Source organism: Fringilla coelebs, assembly GCF_963513975.1.
Source record: "Fringilla coelebs genome assembly, chromosome: 16".
NCBI lineage: Eukaryota > Metazoa > Chordata > Aves > Passeriformes > Fringillidae > Fringilla > Fringilla coelebs.
The window spans coordinates 15,202,051-15,208,050 of record NC_140042.1 but is presented as its reverse complement, the minus strand read 5'-3'; positions in this window follow the sequence as shown (position 1 = coordinate 15,208,050).

Sequence of the window (6,000 nt, the reverse complement as noted above, 5' to 3'; positions counted from 1 at the left end):
AAAACAAAATCTGGAATTCCCTCAGCAGCTTCTCTGGGACCAGAGGGACGAGCAGACCCTTAGTCATGAGCCATTAATTAGCCATGAACCATTAATTAGCCATGAACCATCAGCCATGGTGTGGTGCTGCACTCCTGGTTCTGCTCAGCTGCTGCAGCCAGGGCAGCCACGTGAATCATCTCTTTTTCTCTCCCATGTGCTGGTCTCAGAGAAAAGGGAGCAGTGGAGTGGACAGACACCCTGTGAAGGAGATCTCAAAGAATCTCAGAATCACTTGGGCAGGAAAAGCCCTCTGAGGACCTTGAGTAGCACCACTAACCCAGCACTGTCCCCAAGTGCCACACCCAGAGGGCTTTTTAACCCCTCCAGCAACGGGGACCAGCGCTGCCCTGGAATCCTGGTGCAGTGTTTTGTGAACAGCTCAGGGTAAGGGAGGTGGGAATGGGCTCCAGGATGCTGCAGGAGGGGTTTTGTCCAGAATGCAGAAGCAGAGAGTGAAGGACAGCAGGAGGGGGACACTGAAAGCAAGGGAGGCAGGTGATGTCCTCTCATAACTGCTCTCCCAGGTCCAGCCTTGCACTCGTGCACGTTGAACCTTCTACCCTGGTTTCTGAATCCTAAAGGCCAGCAGGAAGGGGTTTCCAGGTTATTGTCCTGGGCAGCTGGGCAGTCAGACAGCTCTCCAGCCAGGCTAGAGGTGTGCTGCTGTGTTTTCCCAGAAATCACGAGAACAGTCTGATAAGAGACTTGTCTCTTGACCTTCAAGCAGCAAACTCCATCCCCGGTGCCCCACCACTGCTGCCACCCTGCATCCCATTTGGCCTGGAGGTGCCTGGAAGAGGGTGAGGAGCTCTCTGGTTCATTGATCCCACCTCTCCAAGGCACAGGAGGTGTCTCAGGCTGGTTGTTATTGTCATTGCTGATTTCTCTGCTCTCCTGCCTCTTCCTCCCTGACCGGTTTGGTGGCCCTGTCATTACCAGCTTTCTCCAGCTGCCTGTCAGGGTCCTACTGGCCTCAGCGTTGCCTCAGGCTCCTGGATAACAAACAAGGCACACAAGAGTCCTTGGGCTCCCACGGACTTAATTAGCTGGTGTCATTTTAGGGATGTGTGTCCTGCTGGAGACACAGACAGCTCAGGAGCATCTTTAAATGCATCCAATTAGAGGGGCACAGGGACGAGCCGGCAGCCCTGAGTGCAGGGGCTGCTGTGAGACCTCGTGTCTGCACTGGAGGCTGGGGCTGAGCTGCTCTCCCCCTGGCAAACACCAGCCTCTCCTCAGGTGGGACCTGCCACTGCTGTGGCCCTGGTGGCATTCACAGCATCCTGCCTGGTTTTCCTCCAAGAAACCTGCCAGTGAATCCTGTCGAACTCAAAGCTTGCGTAGATGCTGGGATAAAATCAGTCAGTGTTTGCTGCAGTTTTCAGCAGCCCTGGATCTCCAAGGAGCTGCTGCCTGGAGTCTTTGGACACAGAACAAGTCCCCTGTCCCTTCCCCACTGTCAGGTTCTGCTGTGTATGACAGGCTGATGTGCCAATCCTCACCGTGACCAAATCAGGGAGTTGGACTTGGTGATCCTTATACTGAGTTGGTCCTTCCCAGCTCAGGATATTCTGTGGTTCTTTGATAATCTCTTTCTGAGGCCAGGCCCAAGGAGATCCTTTATCCCTTAGGATGGCTCCTTAGGGAGTCTAAGGAGGCACATTCCTGCCCTTCATGGGCACACGAACTCCTCTGCAGGCTGTGACTGAGGGGTGCCAGCACAAGCACCCCCTCACCGCTCCAACGAGCTCGTGCCCAGTGGGAGCCACAAGGAGAAGCCACCCTGAGGTGCCTCTGAGGGGCAGTGGCTTGGGGACTTCACACAGAACCTCCACTGGCATGGCAGTGACCTGAATTACCGTGAAACCAAGTGAGAGGCCAATGGAGTGAGGATGTGAATCACAGAACCGCACAAAGGTTTGAGCTGGAAAGGGTCTTCACAGCCCATCCAGTTCCACCCCTCCCTGCAAGGGGCAGGGACAACTTCTACTATACCAGGCTTCTTCAAGCCCCCTCCAACCTGGCCTTGGAATATTCCAGGAATGGGGCAACCACAGCTCCTGTGGGCAACCTGTGCCAGGGCCTCAGCACCCTCACTGTAAAAAACTTATTTATATCCTACCTGAATCTCCTGTCTTTCTGTTTAAAACCATCACCCTTCATCCTATCACAAGAGGCCCCGCTGAAGGCTCATCTCTGTACCATGAGTGTTAGAGGATGTTTTCTGGGATGTGTTTGTTCTTTAACATCTGCACACAGCTGTTTGCAAAGCCCTCGTGGGGAACTCTGCATTCCAGTCAACCATGAACATCTCCAGCCAAACACGAACACGCTCAGACTGCCAGAGCCTTCACCAGTGCAAGGTGAGTTCATCCCTTCTCCCTGCCCACACCCTGGCTGTGACAGCTCACCTCTGGCTCCTGCCTTTCCCCCGGGGAGGTCCCTTGGTGTCCCCATCCTCCCCTCCTGCCCAAGCCTCACTGCTGCTCCAGGTAACAGCGCCCACCATCCCCTCACCTCCACCTCGGCTCCCTCAGCCTCCTCCCCGGGGCTCAGAAATGGTTAAATCAATGAAACCCTCGTGGAAATGGGGTTCCCACCGCACCCCCAGTCCCGGATGCGGTGCTGAGCAGGCTCTGCTGTGGGCAGGCTCGGCGGCGGCTGCCCGGCTCCGGCCTCTCAAAGAGTTAACGCCGAGCAGCACCATTAATATTCTCAGTGCTAGCCCCAAATACCAGCCCTGCACGGCTGTCGCTTTCATTAGCGCCGGGAAAATGAGCCCTTCAAAATAGGACAGGCGGCTGGGGGGGCGTGGGGAGGAGGGCTCTGGGGCCAAACATGCGATTTTCCGTGCGATTGACGGATATTAAACCGCCCTCCAGTGACGTCAGGGGGGATCGGGCGATGGCCAAGGATTCCCCAGCCCCCCTCGGCCCCGAGCCCCCAGCCCTGCCCGGGCGGGCGCCCCGAGCCCGGCGGCGGGAGGTGTGCGGGGGCTGTCACATCGCATCAGCCGCGGCCCCGGCGCCCTGACTCGGTTCAGGTCCTTTGCCGCAGAACCGGCTAAAGACTCAGCGAGTCACTCAGGCGGCTGGCAGAGCCAGGGGTGGCCGGGCACCTCGCAGGGATGGGCAGGGCGGGGAGATGGCGTTTGGGGTTTTTCCTTTTCAGACGTGCAAGGGAAGAGAGAGCCCCGCTCCGTGTGTGGGAAAGTTTGTCTTCCGAGCAACCTGCGCAGGAGGTGCAGAGCCCGCGGCACCTCAGACCTCCTAAATTTTGCTTTACCCGGCGTATTCCCGGCAAATCTGAGCCCCGGGGGCACGGGGACAGGAGGGTTCAGCCAGGGGCCGGATCCATTCTGCTCTCCAGCACAGCCTCCAAGAGGGTCCCGGGGAAGTTGCCAGTTGGATTGGTTTTTTTCAGCTGTTGCATCTCCTAGTGTTTCAGTTGTCCAGCTTCTTTGGGATGCTGCTGTGGCCAGGGAGAGGGATCTGAGGAGATGGGGAAACTGAGGCAGGAGCCAGGTGCTTGAGTACAGGGGCTGTCCAAAGGCATGATGGACAGGGCTCAGGGCTGGGGCTGTGATGCTGTTGGAGCCACAGAAGGAGCAGCTGCAGGGGTGGAAGCACAGCCTGTGGCTGCTGTGGCAGTCTGGCAGGACCACACTGGTTTGTGGCACCGTGTCCCCATCCAGGTCCCCTTGTCCATTGTGAGAAACAAGTCCTGCAAGATGCTGAGTGTGTGCCAAGGCCCCTCAAAGAGTCTTGGAACAGGTTGGAAGGGATCTCAAAGCTCATCTCGTTCCACCCCCTGCCATGGGTAGGGACACTTTCCACTGGATCAGGTGGCTCCAGGCCCTGTCCAAGCTGACCCTGAACAGTCACAGGGATCCAGGGGCAGCCACAGCTTCGTCCTTCTCTTCCTCAATGAAGACACTGAAGCAGTTTATGCTCAAGCCAGGCATGAACTGGGGAATGAAGATCCACTTTGACCTATGCCCAGGGAGGGTGATGACCAAGACAAACCTGTCCCTGACCCAGAGAGGCATCTCTGAGGGTACCAGGAACCAGCCAGGATTTGAGTCCTGGAGTCTGCATGGTCCTGGAGGACACAGCCACAGGTGCTTGTACAGGGACTGTAGCAGAGCTCCATCCCATTTTTATGGACCTCATGTCTGGGGGCTGTCCAGGCACAGAGCTGCTCCCTGCCAGCCCCCAGCCTGCTCCTGCTGGCCAGAAGGGTGCCCTGGAGGAGGGTGCCCTGCACCTGCCAAGGTGACAGCACATCCCTCGGCCCCTGGTGCTCCCCCTGCACAGCACCAGCTCATCCCCGCAGAGCCCCAGCCCTCCTGGGACTGGGAAGGGCCTCTGGAGATGTTCTGGTCCTGCTCACAGCCTACCCCCTCTCTGACCTTTGGGGTGCCCCGCTGAGCTTGACTTCCAATCTGCCCAAGCTGTGGCTGTGCCCAGAGGTCTCCTGGCACCCAGGCATGGAATCCAGCAGGGGACAACCCCAGCAGCGTCCTGTGAAGAGGGACAGAGGTGTCCTCACCTGGCGACACGGCAGCGGGGCTCTGGGGTGGAGAGTAGGAGCTAACATCAAAGCCGGCAGCAGGGTGACACAGCTGAGAGAAGGGGGGCTGCTGGTGTCCCCGGTGCCGGGGAGAACCAAACCTGCGGCCGGGGAAGCCAAATCGCAGCGTGTGTCACACGCGGGGCCGGGAGGCGGTGCCGGGCTGAGCCCTCGGCGGGAGCAGGCGGCAGCCTGTGTGACAAGCCAGACCAGCATGGTGGATGGCAGTAATTATCCTGCCGCCCACAGCTGAAGGGGAGCATATGGTAAGGAAAAGGAAACTAACTTGTATTTTTCCGCACCCCCGGGCTCAGCCTTTCTGGGGCTGTCACAGTCGATTTGTGCTGCCTGAGCTGTTTCGCCCCGGCCGCCGCTGCATCCGGCGGCTCCCTCGCAGGCAGCGGCGGGGCTGGGGCTCGGTGCCCGCTGCTCCCGCAGCCCCCGCGCCGGGACCGCGGCCGGGGCTCCGCGGGCAGCGACAGCCACGGTGCCGCTCGCTGTCCCTGCTGGGACACGGCCGGTGACAGCCACGGTGCCGCTCGCTGTCCCTGCTGGGACACGGCCGGTGACAGCCACGGTGCCGCTCGCTGTCCCTGCTGGGACACGGCCGGCGCGGTGCGGGGCGCCGCTGGGAGCTGGGTGTGCCAGGGGTGCTGCCGTGGATCCGTTTGGAGCACCTCGGGATGCAGAAGCCCTGAGGAACCCCGGGCAGAGCCGGACACTCACCCTGGCAGGGGCTGGGTTTGGGGAGGTCTCGGCTGCAGCCCTGGGTTATCCAGCGGCTCTGAGGCTTTCCAGCCTCACCAGGCTTTCCTGAAGCTGGGCTATTCCCCACTGGAGCTCCCAGACAGCCCCTAAAGTCACCACAAGCCCTGTACAGAGCCCTCCCTGAGCCACACACACAGTGTGTGCTGTGGGCAACCATCTGTAGGGTCCTGGAAATGTTTGGGTTGGAAAGGACCTCAAAGATCATCTTGTTCCACCCCCTGCCATGGGCAGGGACACCTCCCACTGTCCCAGGCTGCTCCCAGCCCTGCCCAGCCTGGCCTTGGGCACTGCCAGGGATCCAGGGGCAGCCACAGCTGCTCTGGGCACCCTGTGCCAGGGCCTGCCCACCCTGCCAGGGATGAATTTTCCCTCTACTATGCAATCTAACCCTGCTCTCAGAGAGTCTCCACTGCACTGACACCCTGGCATGATGTGGCCTCTCAGGTGGCCCCAAGGTGGCCAGGACCTGGCTGAGAGGGAGAGCTGCTGCCTCACTCCAAAGCTCTCTCCCAGCCCATCCTCTGTCCAAATCCTCGTGCCAAAAGTGAGCCAGGAAGCCGTGGAGGCAGCAGGCAGCTGTCCCTGCTGGAAGCACGGTGGTTTCCATGCCAGCTCATG